Below are 18,798 nucleotides of genomic sequence, written 5' to 3'. Positions count from 1 at the left end.
GTAAGACCAGGTCTGGTTTTGTCCAGCTACGTTCTCAATAGGTTTGGGGATGAAGAAAGCTCTCAGGGGAGGGTGGGAAGCAAAATAAGGCAGAAAAGGACTGGGTTAGATAGGCCTAGCATTGTGCAAGATGAAAAGGGGATACTAGAAGGTTCCTGGGCCCGTTGGTCTACCCACATTCTGGCTTGTCGCTATTAAAGGTCCCTGAACTTGGAGTCATGATCCTGCTTTTGCACCTCTCTAGGACCTTAGTTCTTCATCTATGACAGGAGGACACTAAGGGACAGACTCAAGGCCAACCCTGGCTCTGTGGTTTTCTTCAGGTTCCTACCTGATCAGCTGGACACTTCCAAGCCTGTACACACGTACACACACACACACACACACACACACACACACACACACACACAGACAGACACATTGATAACATTTGCACTTCGGACAGGTGAAGTCTCCAAATAAGCAAAATACAACCAGTACCGACACAGAGTAACCTGTAGCCCCAGAAAGCCATCTGGTTCCCTCTTCCTCCTTCTCCCTTATACTTAGCTGAACAACGCGGCCAGATACCTTAGATGTCCTGGACTCTCACGCCCTGATTTTCCAACAGCAGATGGAAGCAGTTTCTCCTACATTAGTTACCGCTCTGGCTGCCTCATAAGTAGGGAAAGATTGGTATGATCAACCCCAAGATGGTGAAGTCAGGCGAGCTCTCTCCTCCTGTTGAGAAGGCTGATTGTAGGTACCTTTGGAGTGAGTCAGGGATGGCCTGGAGCTGAGAGCCTCCAGTGACTTCCTGTCCCCTTCTGGAGCAAGCTCATACACCATGCACACACACAGGCTCCCACCCAGAGAAAGAGCCAGGCTCATGGGCTTCCGTCCTACTTACAAACCCATCGCGGAAAGAACAGGTACAGTGCCCATGGCCTGAACCACCAGAGAGAAGTGAGGGTGTAAACTACTCAACCTTGGCCAATATGCCAGAAGAGGAAAATTCCTCCTTGACCCTGGCTAGGATCATCAAGTTCATTTTGGGCATGTGACCAAAAACCTACCTAATTAAGTATCTACACTTTGGCTATTTCTCTCCTTCCCATTCCCCCTTTCCCCTCCCCTCCCCATCTCTGATGTGTGGACTTGCTATGCAGATCAGGCTAGTCTCAAACTTGAGGTAATCCCCCCGCTTCTAGCCCCTGAATGTCTGTGTACAAGCATTGACTATTTCTTTGTCAAAACATCTTTGAACCACGCCACACCAGTTCAAAAGCAGGAAAAGGATTGAGAAAGGCTTGCCCACAATTCTACCATCTGGGCAGTGCCACTGAGTAGAGAAATGCTTTTTCTCCTCTAAAGCTCCAGGACATCTGACTGTCCACCGAGTCCAGAACCCTACAGACAAGGCGTGTCAATTTCCCACCCTTTGGGGCTCTTTAAGAAGGGCAGGATACAGAGGGCTCAGTGAGGGTTTTTTCAACACTTGCAATAAAGGAAGGCTTGTGGGTTGGGTACTTGAGTATTTGTTCTGGAAGCAACCACAGCCTTGTGGGAACCAACTTGTTGATGGCTTATCGAGTAAGTCTTCATTTTTTCCTAAGCTTACTTAGGACTTCATTTGTTTGTTTTTAGCTGTTTTTCTGGAGTCTCATAGAAGGAAGCTGTGGGTTTTGATGCAAGGATCACAAGTTTTAGGTTAAAGACACGAGGAATAAATATTGCTTGTGTTGTTCACGAAGCAAGAGATGTGGGGTACAGTTTCTAACTACTTAGCCCGTTGCAATTTCTGACTTTCTTGCCTGCATGCTCAAAGTTTTGATTTTTGTTTTCATTTTGGCCTGCTATGTAAGTCAAGTCTTCGGGATCATCTCTGATAACCCACTTCCACATTCTTAAAATGGACATTTTTCATACACAATCCTCCGAATGTCCTGAGGATTTAATAAAACTGGTTAACATAGATAGAGTAGCTAAAAAGTTTCACTCTGAAGACTTTTTTAGACGTGGAGGCAACAAGACTGTAAAAGCTGCTGTCCCAAATATGTTGAATCACGGGACAAAAAACCTTGCAGAGATCACAAAATCAGAAGAATTAAACTTTCATGTGGATGGGAAATCAAAAGCCTGGGTCTGGGACTTTGGACTACAACACAAAGCTGTCTCTATAAATTATCGGGCCTTCTCGTGCCTCAGTAGTCTCTTCTGTAAAATGGAGTTCACGAAGTTCTTAATGTTCTAGGATACTGTTTCTGTCTTAGGAAATTCTCAGCACCTTAACACAGATGCGGGAGAGCATGTGTTTCCAATTTCTGCCAGTAGGGGGCGAATGCACATGAATCCAGCACGCACGCAGAGACTGATAAGGTTTGAGAATACAGTGGAAAAAACCCCTAGCCACTGATTTTCTGGAAGCATTCTGCTCTAACGGGCTGTGAGAGTGCCAAACAGGATTCTTTTAAACTATTTTGTACAAACTCCTAAAAAATGCCCCAAACTGTAATAATACTATTCTCTGCATCAAGAGGGGCGCATGGTGAGCAGCATATTCCCCCTCTCCGGGGGGGGAGGGGGGAGGATCTGAGGGTGAGGTCAGAGTTGGGGAGGTGGTGGGTTTTCCTTGAGCTGGCTATCTGTACAGATCCGGCTTCCCTCCTCATGGCAGTTGAAGGAGGAGCAGAGATTTGAGCTGCCTGGTCACATTCTCTCAGCTGCCTCTGGTTTAGTTGGATCCAGGGGAAGTGGGGGACGCTGAAGAGGGTGGGTGGCCACTTTGCCCGAAGAGACAAAAATCTCTTCCGGCAAGCAGTCAAGGCTGAGTCAAACACCCCCGGAGAAGGCACTCGACTGCCTCATGGAGGGGCTGGTGTGGGAGCTGGAGATATAGACTCAGTCCCAGGCCCCAGCTGAGACTCTGAGCCCCAACACCCCTTTCAAGTCATTCAAAAGAGCAAAGAAAAGCTGCTTACGTGAAGACAAGTGGCGGCTAGGTCCAGACAGAAGGCTTTCAAGGCAAGAGAAGGCAGGCGTGCTCCCAACACCAGCGGACGGACGGTAGAAATAAAGGCACCTGTAGCCTTGTGATTTAAGTGACACCTACAGACAGGTCCGTTTGGTTTTTCAGGTTTATGCACAGCCCCTTTGATGACGGTGACATACGGTGACACAGCTCCTTGGTGGTGGTGGGGGGTGGTTCTCACATACACAAAGTTTACCTTTCTCTTGCTTTGGTGCCCAGATCTCACCATCCACCACCCAGTGAGGGGACCCAGGCAACAAATAGAGAATTCCTGCCCCTGGGAGATACATGTGGGGTTCTTGCGGGGGGCCTGTCCATTGCAGCCTTCTCCGGGGCTAGCCAAGTCCTGAACTTTTGTGTACGGTGTTACTCCCTTTCTGTGTGTGTGAGGAAAGAAGAGCAGTGTGGGGTAAAGAATAAAGCTGCTGCAGGGATCCAATTCTGCGCCCATCATTTTCCGGCTGTGTTACTGTGAATAAGTTAATGAGCGTCTCCGGGATTCATCAGATTAATACAATAATGGAAGCCGTTCCTTGTGGCTGCTGGGAAGGCCGTCCTTGGGAACGCCAGCAAATGGCCTGGAAGCCTGTCCCTAGGTGCCACTTGTTTCCCTTACAAAGCACGTTAGTCAGAATTTCCCTTCCTTCCACTGATCCTGGTGGTGACCTTCCAACGGGGGGGGGGGCTTGGGGGGAGCCAGTGGGCAGCACCATTGCTGTCTTTTCACGCTAAGCACCCAGAGGCATCACGTTGGAACCCAGGAACCAGCTGACAGCTTTCTCCGTTCCCCAGACTCCTCTGCTTTACAGATGGAGGGATGGAGGGACCCTGCAACTCTGTCAAGTGTCCGGAACCACACACCAGGGAGGGGTCTTGGCTTGCAAACGCTCAGTTGTCTCACCGAGAACTTGTCACTTTTTAGGGCATCTCTCTAGTCTAAATGGTGACATATGAGGTCCTCAGGAAGGAGTATGTGTACCATTCTTCCCTCAGTCTCAGCCAGCCGAGACGCCAAGGTGCCCAAACTGGAGACTCGGAGCGTGAAGGTGAAAGCGGGGACTGGTTGGTTAGGTTTTCTTGGGAACACTGGGCATGGGCACAAGCACTCAAATCCAAACCCATGAACGATGTGAAGAAACAAAAGGCAGTTCATGTGAGAAGTCATGTGTCATCGTGGAAAAATCGTTGGAGAGAGATAGTGGACTGCTGAGGACTCTGACTTAGCTGGGTGACCTCAGACAAGACAGCCAGCTTTTCGAGTGCCAAGTCTCCCAACAGTAATAGAAGAAAATAGGATTAGGATAGTTATTTAAAAAATCGTTTTGCTGGTAATGGCGGTCCCTTTAATCCCAGCACTCAGGAGGCAGAAGCTGATGGATGTCTGTGAGTTCGAGGCCAGGCTGGTCTACAGAGTGAGTTTTAGGAGAGCCAGGACTGCACACTCAGTGAAACCCTGTCTCAAAAAGGGCTTTAATTTCTTTATGTTTGGGTGTATATATGCATACGTGTGTGTGTGTGTGTGTGTGTGTGTGTGTGTGTGTGTGTGTGTATGCACGTGCCTGTGCAGACCAGCAGTCAACATTGAGTATCTTTCTCAGTCACCTGCAATCTTATTTTATTTTACTATTTTAAACATTTATTTTTATTTTCTGTGTATGAATGTTTTGCCTGCTTATATGTATGTATGTATTACTGAGTGTGTGTCTGCTACTTGCAGAAGCCAGAAGAAGGTGTCAGATCTCTTGGAACAGAACTGGAGTTACAGATATTGTGAGCTCCCATGTGGATGCTGGGAATCTAACCCAGGCCCTCTGCAAGAGCAGCAAATGCTCTTAACTTTGAGTCATGTCTCTCCAGCCTCTCATTTTCTTTGGAGACTATCACTGAACCTGGACCTCACGGACTCAGCTGCACTTGCTGGGTTGAAAGATTCCAGGATCTCCCTGTCTCTTCTTCCCCAGCGCTGGGATTGCAGGCATGTCCTGCTGCACCTGGCTCTTTTTAAAGTATGGGTTCTAGAAATCCATTGAGCTCAAGTTCTCATGCTTGGGAGGCAAGTATTTTATCCACAGAGCCATCTCCCTAACCCCTAGGGCAGTAGTTTAGAAACTGTCCGGTTTGAAGGGCGGGAGCATGGAAGAGAGAGTGTTGGTTTGATGCTTCCTCTTGGGATTCAAGAATAGTCTCAAAGATTTTCTCTAAATCTGGGTAAGATTTCATTTGAACAAAAGAATCTGCACAGGAACAGAATTCACAAATAGCTGAGTCCAGCTGCCCCTGGGGATTCCTTCAAGTTTTAACATCTGTGAATTGTCCTGTTTAAGCCTGGTTTCTGGGGATTCCTACAATCCTCTATGCTAATTTCTCTCATGCTGAGTTTTGTCCCATTTTGCTACTGGTTTCTGAGCCACACATATACAGCCTTCCTGAGGAAGAGTTTTCAAGCAGAATATGCTATTTTTATTGTTTTTAGAAAAGAACCTTTTGGGAAATTTGCACTTTCCCCTCAAGCTCAGTTGTTTGAGGGTGGAAAGGAACCTAGCAGCAGATGTGTATGACATTAACCCTGGTGTGTCCCATGGTCCTGGGTGTGTAATGTAGCATCTCTGGGTGACTGTGTGGGAAATTCAGGCTTCTGGATCAGTAGATAAAAGGGAAGACTAATATAAACAAAAACCAGAGAAACTACACTCTAATTAAGCGTAAGTATTACATAAGTATTAATTTGATTAGAATATATGGACGATCTCAAACACTAAGCTTCTAAAAGCCACCTGATGACTGTTGGTGAAGACTGGATGTGGAAGTGGGGAGGGCGAAGAGCTAGGGGTGGGGGCCAGGTGGTAGAGGAAGGCCTGAAGTTATTAGAATTGGTCCTCAAAGTGACATTCACAGAACTAGTCCTTGTATCACTGTAGCAGAGTAGCTAAGAGAGGTGACTCAGGAGGGAGACCTCGCAGGCTGTAATCTCTGCTCTGCCATCTTCTGGCTGGGTGAGTCTGAGAAGGCCACTGCCCCGCAAACAACTCTGCATTCCAGTGAGTGCCATCTGCTATATTTCATTACCTGGGTTTTGTGCAGACCTTCAACCAGGGAGTTACACATCATCTTCCTTTTTCAGATGAAGAGGAAGTCTGTGGTCCTACAGCTAGCAGGAGCAGAACAAGAACTGTGCAGTCCCAGCTGTTTGCCTCCAGGGCCCCGCCTCTAAGGTTCTGACAGTTCTGGGTGCTCCTGGGGTCCATTTTTGAGTAGGGAAGGAACGAATCATGTTCATATATAAAGTATCTTTTGTATGTCCAGTGTTGCACTGGGATGGCTCCTGTGTCTTACCTTGGTTATTATTTATTTATTTTTTTACAGTAACCCTAGGAGATGGTTACCATTATATTCGTTTTAAGATAAAGAAACAGAGGTGCTGACACTTGCTGGGGGTCACCCAGCTGGCCTGGGGACAGTTCTGGGTTGAACTGCAGCCTACCCAATGTGAAACCACTCTATCGAAACAGGATCTCAGTTTGGCCTTCCTCTCTTGCTCTGGCCTCAATACTGGCCTCTTTGGATATCTCCCTCTCTATGGCTCAGGCTCTTCATGTCTCCTGGTTATTGCCAGCACAGCCTCTGTCTTAGTGTAAAGTAGAAACCCTTGTGTGTACTTCACTGAATATGGAGCCCTGGGGGTGGGTCTTGGGGTAAAGAAGAAACATGTACATGCGCGTGCGCGCGCGCGCACACACACACACACACACACACACACTCTCATCGCACCACAGAATCAAGTGAGTTAAAGGGCGTACTATCTGACATGAGGCAGGACAGGCCCATCCAAGCCTTCCCTGGATTCATCTGAGCAGATAATGGCTTGTGTCTGCTGCTTTTTCTGGAATCGTCACCCCCCCCCCCCCCCCCCCGCCAACAACCTGCCACTTTCACGGCCTCCCAACTCCAACCAGGCAGCACAGGATGAAAACAAAAGAGAACTGAAAAGAAAAAGTTGTGGCAGATTGTAGACCATTAGGAGAGACCTTTAGTAGGCAGGTGAATGTTCAGGGTGTGGAGTCAGTATCCATTATTCTGGCTTTATTTTCAGGACAGACTCTGTGGAGAATGTTTATTTTTCCATGTTCTATTGTTTCAACAGTTAATGTCAGAATAGGTTTTGGTGGATTTTTTTGGGGGGGGGGTCAGGGCGGGGGTGGTGGTGTCAGTGGATGTATCTGATAACAAATTCCTGGCACCTGGCACCTGGCACCTGGGAGCCATTTGATGAGGCATCAGCTTCATGGGTACATTTCTTCATCGGGGAGGCATTCACTGTGATTGCTGATACATGGTAGGTTTCATTAGGATGGAGAGAAATACCGTTGTTGACTGAGACCCCTGGCCTTTGAGTCTGCCATGCCAAGAAGGACAATGAATAACAGCTGCCCTTTACTGGGTGCATTTCCTAGGTGCTAGGAACAGAGTAAGCATGCTGTGTGTATTAAGTCATTTGATTATTACATCATTCCTATGAGGGTGTGCCATTATCATCACCTAAAATTTACTGATGTGGAAACAGGTTCAGAGAACTCAAGTAACTTGCCTAATACCGCACAGCTGGTAGAACACTGCTCAGGGTTTGAACTCAGGAAAGCATGCGGCCAGAATTCCCTGGCTTATGATGTCATGGCAACCCTGGGGGAGATGACTCTGAGTGGAGATGTATCAAATTTCTGATATGATGCTTGAAAGCAAGTATAAAGACCGGAAATCCATTGGCCTCTAAATTCCACAGCATGGATGGACTTAAGCACATATAGGCATTTAAACAATTTATGCATTGATTGTGTAGTCGAGATTTCTTTTTCCCTTTAATTCCTCTTTGGATATCTTCTCCCATCTTTAGCCATTCATGTGCCCTTCTTTCTGATCAAGAATCCCAATTCAGAGCCGGGTGGCAGTGGTACACACCTATAATCCCAGCACTCGGGAGGCAGAGGCAGGTGGATCTCTGTGAGTTGGAGGCCAGCCTGGTATACAGAGCTAGTCCAGGACAGGCTCCAAAGCTTCAGAGAAACCCTGTCTCAAAAAACCAAAAAACAAACAAACAAAAACAAAACAACAACAAAAAACAAAACAAAAAACCCAAAACCAAAAGAATCCCAATTCAGTTGAGAGCGTCAGGGGGTGGCTCTCCCTATCCCTTACAAACTCTTTCTTGGCTGTGCTTTGGAAGTGATGGGTCTTTGTTTATTTTCAGCACTGAGGACATCATGAAATTCAAACACTGGCAAAAACAATGATTGGTCACAGTGTTATAAAGATGAACAATACTGTAATAAATATTACAGAATTTGAGTTTTGTTTGAGACAGGGTTTTGCTATATAGCCCTCACTGTCCTGGAACTTTCTATGTAGACCAGGCTGGCTTTGAACTCAGAGAGACCCACCTGCATCTGCCTCCCAAGTACTGGGATTGAAGGTATGTGTCACCATGCCCGACTTCAATTTGATTTTTTTCTTTTGTTTTTGAAAAATGATCTCATGCAACCAAGGATGGTTTTGAACAGTCTGTAGCCAAAGATGCCCATGGAAATTAGATCCTCTACCTTCTAAGTGCTGGGATTATAGGATGATGCCACTCTGATTTATTCAAGCAGTGCTGAGGATGAAACCCAGGGCTTCCTGCATGCTAAATGTACATTGTACCAACTGGCTTACATCCACAATAAAACTGGATTCTGTTAAAACCATGGAATACTGATCTCCTATTTACAAGGGTTTAATTACATCACCGTTTGTGAAATAGCTGCTACCCTGTAAGACTGTCTTTTCCTGTTGTCAGTAGATGTATTAGAAGCCAACCCATTGCAGATTTCTTGCTCAGAATCAGGCTGGTAAATCTGACGCCACAATGGTTGTGCAAAGGCGTAGATCTGAGAGGTTCAGCCAGGGAGTCTTTCTCCAAGGAAGGATTCTTGAAGACAGAGTTTCCCCTAGTTCTTTTCTTATTAAATATCAACATCCTGGTAGGCATGAGGCTTGCTTTCTGCAAGTGTTGTCAGAGGTGACCCTGTGGCCAGCCCATGCTATTGCCAATTGGGTACGGGTACTATTGGCGCCGCTACTAGTATCCCTGGTGGTGAGTGGGGCCTGTCCCTCCAGCCATGGCCAGTGAGCTCAGTTGCTCTGGAAAGGATCCTGACAAAGGCTATCAATAGAGAATCACATTAGTAGAGATTCATCTTCCCACGGGGACCCTGACACTGGACTTGCTGAAAGAACTTCACCTTCTGAACCTGTTTCCTCATTGGTGAAGGGGGAAGGATCACACGTGCGACTTGCTGATGTGTGAGGACACAGTGGCCTCTAGATTCTGTGTGGAACTGTCCTCTCCAGCAGTCATTACACAAAGGTATGTCTGTGGTCCAGAGGAAGGAAGGATGTGGGAGTAGGGGAGAGGGCTTCTGGGGGGAAATTAGTAATTGTACCTGTGTAGATCTCTATTAATTAGCCAATTCTGTTTTTGTTTGTTTGTTTGTTTTGTTTTTGTAAGATGCTGCTGAGAAGAAAGTGGTATCAGCCTAGCTGCCCATCAACAGACAAATAGATAATGAAAAGTTGTATAGATGGAATTTTATTTAGCTGTGAAGAAAAATGAATGACAAAATTTGCAGGAAAATGGATGAAACTGGAAAATATTGTCTCGAGGTAACCCAGGACCAGAAAGAGAAATACTGTGTGTGTACTCCGTCCCATGTGTGGATCTTAGGTTTTAATGAAAAGATTTTAATTTATTTATTAATTTTATGTGCCTGGGTATTTTGCCTGCATGCACGTCTGTGTATCACCTGCATGCCTTCCTTGTGTCCTCAGAGGCTAGAAGAGGGTGTTGGAACCCCGATATTGAAGTTACAGATAGTTGTGAGCCACAGTGTGGGTGCTTGGAATTGATGCTGTACCCTTTTGAAGACTATCCAGTGTTCTTAAGTGCTGAGCCAACTCTTCAGCCCCTTAGCTTTTAGTTTTTACAGTTGTGTATGCATGAGTGAGCCTAGACAGAGGCCAGGAAACGAGAAAGGAGTCTAGGAGAGGAAAAACAAAGCAGGCTTTAAGGGAGATGAGTGGGGAGTGGGAATTGATATGAAAGAGGGCGAGGAGATGCTAGTGGTAGGAGGCTGGGGTGGGGATGGGAATGGGGGCCAGGGAAATGGGGAGGAGAATAGAGTCCGGGCTGGAGCAGCCAAATCTAGTATGAGTGAAAATGTCACAAGGAATCCTGCTGAATCTTATATGCTAAGTTTAAAAGATAAAATAACCTGTTAAAGACCAGTTATAAAAGAAGTTACTGAGTATGTATTTTATCATGCCTATCAATCTAAATAAGAATCATGAGATTTGAACACCAGTTAAATATGCAGTTAAGTTACAATGCTTATCTGGATTTCAGAATCATCATTAGTGCCTGAATTTGGTAGTTACTGTAATTATAAAAACCCAACAAATATAATAAATCAGCAGATATTTATAAAAAGTGAATATAAAAACAAGTAAGACCTAGTTATGGCTTCAGGGGAGAAGACATTGTCTATGAACACGCAAGGGAAAGAGTTGAGGGCAGCACATAATTCTGCTATGAGTTTTAACAGGGGTTGTAGGATGTGAGAGAACAGGATGGGAGGGACGCTCAGTGGGATTTAATATTCCAACTGGACAATGAAGGACTGCAATGACCTGCTAACAATGGATGGTTATTATGCCCCAGACTTCACCATCATAGGAGTGGGGCTGCTGTTGGACCGATTTTATAGAAGAGGAAACTGAGGCTCACAGAGTCTCTGTGCTTTGAGTAAGGTCACCGACTGAAGCAGCAGAACCAGTTTCCTCTGAAAGAAGTCAGAGCCCAGGCCACTGAGCTCTGTGCTCAACAGGGTCTCCTGTTTGGACCAGGGGCAGTGGGGAGTGTAGAGGAGGAGGGGAGGGGTGTGGGTAACCCCGGCATTTCCTGGGCACAGAGAGTGGGCTCCAGTTCACTGTCACAGGCAGCAGTCCACCTCTATGAACAAAAAAAGTGGGGGAGGTCTTTCCAGTTCAAGAAGACCTCAGTATTGAAGAACCCCAGCTTTAGTCACTCTTTAGGGAAGCATCTGAAGGCAGCAAGCTGACAGTGGGTCACAGTGTCCTCGAATACTGCATTCTATTCTTTCCCCCTCTTTTCAAAGTTTATTTTATTTGAAGAATGAGTGTTCTACCAAGGTGCATTTTATAAATATTGGGAGCAGGAGTTGGGATTCCTACTAGAGCCTCCCACCTTCAAAGACTATTAAGTGTGGCACTTGGTGCACCTTATCTGAAAAGAACATTAACATCTATGCTATCTGTAGACAAGGATCCTATTCAGGTGGCATTTTTAGCTGTATTTCTTTTTTTTTTTTTTCTGGGAAGAATGATACTTGGGCATTAAGTTTTCAGTTTATCTCTCAGCTGGACATTTTGGTCCATACAGAGAACTATCAATCACCCAGGTTGCACTGTAGCAGCTGTGGAAAGGTCTACCTTTGGGGCTTTCCTAATATTGTTATAATAGGCACAGTCTGAATAGTTAGTTATAAAGAAATCATTAACACTGAGTATGTACTTTGTGCATTGTGGGTTCTGTTCTTATTTCTCTGAACGTCAACTGGTACTCACTGGCGGTTATTTAGTCAATTATTTCTTTACCAATTTTGGAATAGTATTTTTCCTCCACCACTCTCTTATTGCTTTCCGCAGTTGTAAAGATTTGCCATTAAAATGTTCAAAGGTCTTGTCAGACATGATGACACAAGCCCACAACCCTAGCCTCTCAGTTTGAGGTCAGCCTGGCCTACATAGTGAGCCCCTGTCTCAAATGAATGAGTGGATAACTTCATGAAGTTCAGAGATCTGGGTTGTACCCTGAAATTTCCTAAGGTTGGTTCTATAGTGGGGAGCACAAACTGGTACAAGAAAGCAGGCATAGCGCTGCTTTAGAAGTTTCCTGCCTTTGCTGTCACAGTTTGTCATTACGTCCTAAGTGGAGGCTGAGGGTTCCTGCTGCTGATAAACCTGGAGACCCTTAACTTCGAGAGCCGACTGGCTTCCCCAGACAAGTTCCCATCAGCATGGTCATGCTTGTATTTGGAACTCATAGACCTAGGCTAGCCCCAAGTAAGGTGCCCAGGGCCCACATCTTTGGATGTTATCTCTGAGAAGCCAGAGTTTGAGTGGAGACAGATGCCCTCTGAGTCCCACAGGTTACTCCCCCTCACATCCCTTCTTAGGAACCACATTTTAACTCCTTCTCAATGAGTGAAAGCACGTGGGTAGGCTTTGGTTCCATTTCGAGTGAGTTATCCCTCTGGGAACCAGTGAGATACAGATGGGGCTGACCATTTTCAGGGGGAAGTGTTTGTTAAATAGGTAGCCATGGCCTTGCTAAGAGCAGAAGCTGGAGGAGAAGGCAATTGAGGAAAGACCAGGGGTGGAAGGAACCCTAGGCTTTGAGTCTAAGAGTTGTGGGTTCAGATATCAGCTTTACCAACTTGGCAGCCAGATTTTTGCTTATCTTTGAACCTCAGTTTCCTTGTCTGAAAATAAATTATTATTTCATAGAGTTCGATCGCAATGGAACAAAATGGGTGCTGGAGAGATGGCTCAGAAGTTAGGAGCACTTGGTGCTTTTGCAAAGGACCTGGGTTCAGTTCCCAGCACCTTCATAGTGGCTCACAACTGTCTGTAACTCCAGTTCCAGAGGATCTGATGCCCTCTTCTGACCTCCATGGCATTAGTCACATATGTGGTGTACACACATATATGTAGGCATGACACTCACATAGATGAAAAAAATCTAAAAAATTACAATTGAATGAAATTTTGTAGTGTAAGAAGTACTTAGCCCAGTACCCGACACATACTAAACATTCAGTAGATTATTATCATAATAAGGTAATTTTTAAGCTTACTAGCCCTGGGTTTGGTGATCAGCACAATGAAGACACTGTTGGCTGTCCACTAGATCAGGTGGAATAGCACACAGATGTGCACTTTGAATGTGGGTAGACATTTACCCGCCCGTGAGTCATTGTTAAGAGACAGGCACAGCATTTGGTCAGTGGTTCTTATTTAACTTCACCAGAGCAGGAATTTCATAAAATATTTGTTTCCCCCCCTATGCTCCCCTACTTCTGGTCTCCAATATGCCCTTTTGGGAACATAGAGTCACTACAGATTGTCCAGATTTGCCATTTGGCCACACCAGTCCTAGATGTCACCACTTACATTTCTGGCAGTCCCATTGTTGGGACTTCTGAGAGCTCACCTTTCTGCACCTGCCCATGGGAGCATGGAAGCCATCTGTCTCTACAGGAAATAGTCATTTGGCTTTCTGGTTCTCAGGCTGTGTCCACCTCAGGTTGCAGCTGTCACTTTGGGCAATGTGCAAGCCAGAGGGCAGATTTTTGCACAAGGACCTCTGAGTTGGGTGTGGAGATAATTGAAGTCAAGCATTCCAGCCAAATTGAGTGATGAGTTGCATAGGCCAGGAGATACTGGCTATGTGTTAAGAAAGCTGGCCCAGGTATCCAATATTTTGAGTGGACAGGGAAGGAAGGGTAGAGTTGACTAGGCTGGCTCTGTTTGTATTCCAGAGTCTTTGGACAGTTGCTTTGCCTCACTGTTGGCAGAACCTAGTCTGGGAGTGTTACCCACCCCATGCTGTACCACTGAGACTTAGCCAAGTTTAAGGCAGACTGGTAGACTTATTGAGATAGCTTAAGGACCTGGGATCACAAAGTTTACATCTTCCCTCTTGCTCAGAGCAGAGTGGGGTTGACTTTAGGTCAAGCTGAACAATGGTCAGGAGGCGCTTCGGGAGGAGCTTCAACCTTGAGGGAGCCTTCAGAACTGGCAAACTGATTTAAGGTGATGGACACTTAAGACAAGCCAAGATAGGTCTAGAGATAAGGTTTGAAAAATTTGCTGACAGTCTGTGGCCAAAGAGGCCACCTGTAGGTGCAGTTTACAAACTGGGGGCCCTGTAACTCCAGCTGTGTACAAACATGAAGTCTTCTTTGGGTGGGAGGGAGAGAGGGTCATGACCACTGCAAGGTATAATGGAAAAGCAGGCCTGATCTCAATCCAGCTGTACCAGCCTGAACAAGCACAACCATTTACCTTTATGCTGCCACATGTACACTGATTCCTCTCATCTAAGCCCAGGTGTGCCTAGATACAGCTCCAGCCACACTCTGTCCAGTTTCTGTCATCCCAGACACCGTGCATCCTCCACTCATAGGTAACCATTCCAGCACAGGCTCCTGCCCCTCCCTACACTTACATTACACACCAGCCATCAGATAAATGCAGTCCCCTTAGGAAGCTGATTAATAAAACTATTTTATCTGTAATTACACCTGAGTGATAATAATGTCCTCAGAGCCTGCATGGTTAGATTGGCTCAGATGGTCACATCCAGATTACAGCTGAACTCACTTTGAACTCTGGCCACACTGCTGGCTCTCTACTCAGAGATTATAAATGACTCTAGGTGGATTCACTCCATGGAACCAAGAGGGCAAGTAGAATTCCACCTTTTCTCCCTTCTTCTTCTCCCCCTCTCTTCCCCTAGAGCTGCGCAGTTAAGATCCCTGAAAAGACCATAGCCTCCACCAAAATGAGGGACAATGAAGTCATTTCCTCCAGCTCACTCCCATAGGCCAGTGACAACCTCTGATATTCCATGGAGGAAGCTGCCTCGCATGTTGGTTTGATGATTGACATTTGAAAATAAACAGTTTAATGTCTGGGTCTTGGGATCTTGGGGACAGACTCCAGTGAGCCATAATTAACTCTTTCAAGTCTTCACGGTGTCCTTCGAACAGTAAAATATCTAATTCTTTATGATGTAACGCTGAATGGAGGCAGTGAGGAGGCCTTCTGGGCTAATTACATGTTGGAACGAGGTTAACGACATGCCGGAGATTCTTCACATGGCTCCTCTGACAGTGACAAGTCACTCGGTAGCACGCTAGGGCCAAAGACAGCCATTGGTTTTATACAAGGCCTGTGTCCTTCTCTCACTGAATCCCTTCCCTGCCCCTGAAGTTTCCAGGAATGAAAAGATCTTGGTTTTAAAATGACCTACATAGCAAGGGCCTGGAGGTTTGGACTGACATCCTTTGGGGTCCCAGCTGGATCATATGGGTTTTATATCCAAGGAAAGAAACAAAAGCTCACTCTCTAAGAGGATGTTCTGGGGCCAAGCAGGAGGTGCATCTATGTAAAGAAACAATGTGTGCAAAACCATGCATTCATAGACACATTGGATCACAGTGAAAAGCCAACCACGTGGGAATGAGCTGCTTGCTACTTGCCCATGGCTGAGCACAGCACTCAATCCCATTCTGCACCTGAATGTGTCCACATTTCAAGGTCACATGAGTCACAACAGAGATTCTTTTTTCATCCTTCCATTTTTGAACCACTTTCAGAGCTGTCTCCAAGAGACCCTAGCCCAATCACAAGCATGTGCTGTAGTATACATCTTTGCTAAGCTCATGATATTCCCATCCTGGTGAGGTCAGTCAAAATGAACCCCACTGTTAACCTAGATGGAGAAAAGACCATCATTCATACTGCCTGAGGAGGGGCCAAGCCTTTAGGGGTAGCTATGGACTGATGGACTCAGTTGTATATGTAAGAGCCACTGAGTGTCCTTAGCATTTGCTGGGGGAACCCTTCTTTTCCTCCCCAGGGAAGGAATGGGACAAATTTAGCTGTGCTCACTGAATGACAGTCTCTCAAGGTCCCCTCTTCCCTCAGCTCATTCTCTCACACACACAGCACTTACCTCAGTTCATTTGTCCCGCCAGGCTGGACTGGACTCAGGTCCTCTGATGTCATCTCCCTGCCCTGTGAAGGCCCTGGCTGGATGGGCATGGGCCCCTCCTCCTCAGTGAGAAGGATACTGCATGACTGCTTCCAGGCAGGTGGCACCTCCTCTGGGTGTCCCGGCCCTGAGCAGCCTCCCAGGTGTGACAGGGTCCTGGAATGGCAGCCTGCAGCTGGCTCCTCCACCTCCACAATGGCCAGCTGTCAGCAAGAGGGTTAGGCAAGACTCTGGCTCTTACTGGAGCATCATAAGAGAGGGAGAGACAGAGCGCCCAGGACAGATGCCTGCTCCCTGGTGCACGTTGCTGAGGCCTGAGCTTGCTGCCTGTGACAGGCCTGTGGTCTCCTAGGGAGGTGAGGCTCCGCGTCCTAGGGAGCAGAGGAGAAATGTGTCAGACACAGCTTGTCAGCACCTCAGCACCCTGCCAAATAGTAATTATCCAGCCTCGTGCCACCTGGAGAGGGAGGGCAATATTTTCATCCCCATTTTATAGAAGGGTAAGCGGAGGCTTAGGGAGGTCAGACAACCACTTTAGCCAGACAGTCAGGGCTAAACTTGGCCCTGAGGGAGGCTGACTCATAGATTACTGCTGGAGCTTGGGTGAAGCCAGGCCTTTGGGGACAGCCATAGGCAGGCCTGCTCACTGGCAGCTGGGGCTCAGGCAGCTGAGGAGGTCTGCTTTCCTTTGGAATGCTCCCCAAGGCTCCCTTTCTCAGCCAGCTTTGCTTATCCTTATCTGTATAACTCTGTCTTCTGTTCTGGTTGTGGGGCCTCTACCTATATTCCTCACTCACTCCCTACTCAGGGAGCAACCACCCTAGCTACTGTTGAAAGAAAACTTTCCTCAGGCAACTGGGTGAGTAGAAACTGTCCATATTTTCTGCTTGGCACTCACAAAGCATATTTACTTGCTAAAACTCCTGAGAAGTCTTCCAGAGAAGGAAGCTGTTTCATTTTGTTCAGCCTAGGACTGCCTCCATTTCTCTGGGCAGCTTTCTCTAGCGTCATCCATAGACCACCCAGCAGGGACTTCCACCAGATCTGTGTTGGGAAATCCCGAGAGGGACTGTCATCAAGACCAGGTGCCTCCTTCACCAGTCTGTTCCCATAGCCCCCACTTGTGGCAGATTTAGTATGCTGGGCAGAATTCATCACATTCTCTTGTGCCTAGTTTCTCAGGTGTGGCACTGAAAAGCCATCTTTCATCTGTGTTCCCCCAAGCCCTGTGTGAAGCCAGCCACATATGGTGGTGACTTCTCTCATTGTGATATCTATCTCATATCTATTCCTCTCTTTTCTTTCTTTCATGGCCACCCTCCTGTCAAGGTGACCATGTTGCCCAACCCCATGCATATGGTGCTCCTGGGAATCACACAGTATGGCTGCCTCCCTTATGTTCATCAGCCTTAGTTTACTTTAGTCTGCCACAGTGTTTCCCACTACTGGACATTTGTCTACTTATATATTTCTTTGCATATTGATCATCTGTAGGCTACCGGTGAATCGATGCATGGACTATTCACTGCTGGAAATAGTTCCCTGTCTGTTTACTTCATTCTTGGATCCATACTTGGGTTGCAGATCTCTAGCCACTGGTCAGAGTAGAGGCAAAAATCTAATTTGAGCTCTACCTTCCAAGCTGAGTGTCTTAGGAAGGTGAATACAACTCACAAAATGTTGCCTTTATTCAGTGTACACAAGGGAATTCTTGACTTGTTCAACTTTGTACTTGTGGGTTATGCTCACCTACAAGAAATCCTGTGTCTAAGGTACCTGTGTATTTGTACAAAGTACCCAGTGGTGAGACTCATCCACAGAGGGTGAGCTTCAGGAATTGGGTGGCCAATCGTTATACTGACTGCATCACTATTTGGAGCCTTTACCCAGGCTTCCTGCCTTTGCCTTGTGCCTTTAATATACCTTTCTTGAATCCATGCCTGGATTGTAACCTACTACATATATTAGGAGCTTAATGCATGTCTGTGCTGGTTGATAGCCCCCACCATGGGCTAAATGAAGAATGGAAAAGGGGTGTTCTCTTACAGGCATAATTGGACTGAGCACCACAGATAGCTGTGTTGAGAAGGGTCCTGAGGCCATAATCAACCAGCAATGCTTCTGTGCATGCATTTATATATGTGTGCATGTACCATGCGTTTATATATGTGTGCAGGTATCCGCTAAGGTATAGGCACATTTCTTTGCTGTTCTAAACTGGCCACTGGGGAGGCTGAATGTTGTTAACTGGAATGGGATTAAGTGGTGTGTTTCATGCAAGGATTTTAAGCAGGAGTCCAGTCAATGCAACACACTCTTGGATGCCCAGCCTCTGGGTTTGGCTTATCCATGTTTCATATGCCTGAAGAGAGAGGATGAAAAGACATAGACAGCGCTTCTTAAAGTCATGGGTTTCACATTGCTTTTGGGGTGAGCATAGAGGCTACAGAGTAGAACAGAGGGCAGGCATGGGAATTCTTCACTCATTCAGCCTCAGGGCAGACACAGGCAACCAGGAACTGTTTCTACTCTACACTGTTGCACTGTGGGAAGGTTTCGGCTTCCTAGCTTTATGGGGATAGTTATTTGAGTAGGGGTAGAAAAAAGACAAGAAGGAAATGCCTTTTAATAACATCTGAAATTAGCAACAAACCAATTAAAAATAGAAAGGAAGAGAACTCACCATAATTTCCCTGCATGAATACGTGCTTTCTCTGGGAAGTTTGTTTATCTCTCCAATAAATACTTACTTTGGGTCTGATAGGAGCCAGCCACTGGTCATTGGAGCTAAAGTAATACACAAAGCTGTGAGTAATGAGGAAAACGTAAGACCTTTGTTTGTTTGTTTGTTTGTTTGTTACTGAGTGTAGTAGGCTAAAAGTTACTCCCCTAAAGAGAG

Source organism: Onychomys torridus, chromosome 4, assembly GCF_903995425.1.
Source record: "Onychomys torridus chromosome 4, mOncTor1.1, whole genome shotgun sequence".
Lineage (NCBI taxonomy): Eukaryota > Metazoa > Chordata > Mammalia > Rodentia > Cricetidae > Onychomys > Onychomys torridus.
Note: the sequence above shows the minus strand (reverse complement) of the source record.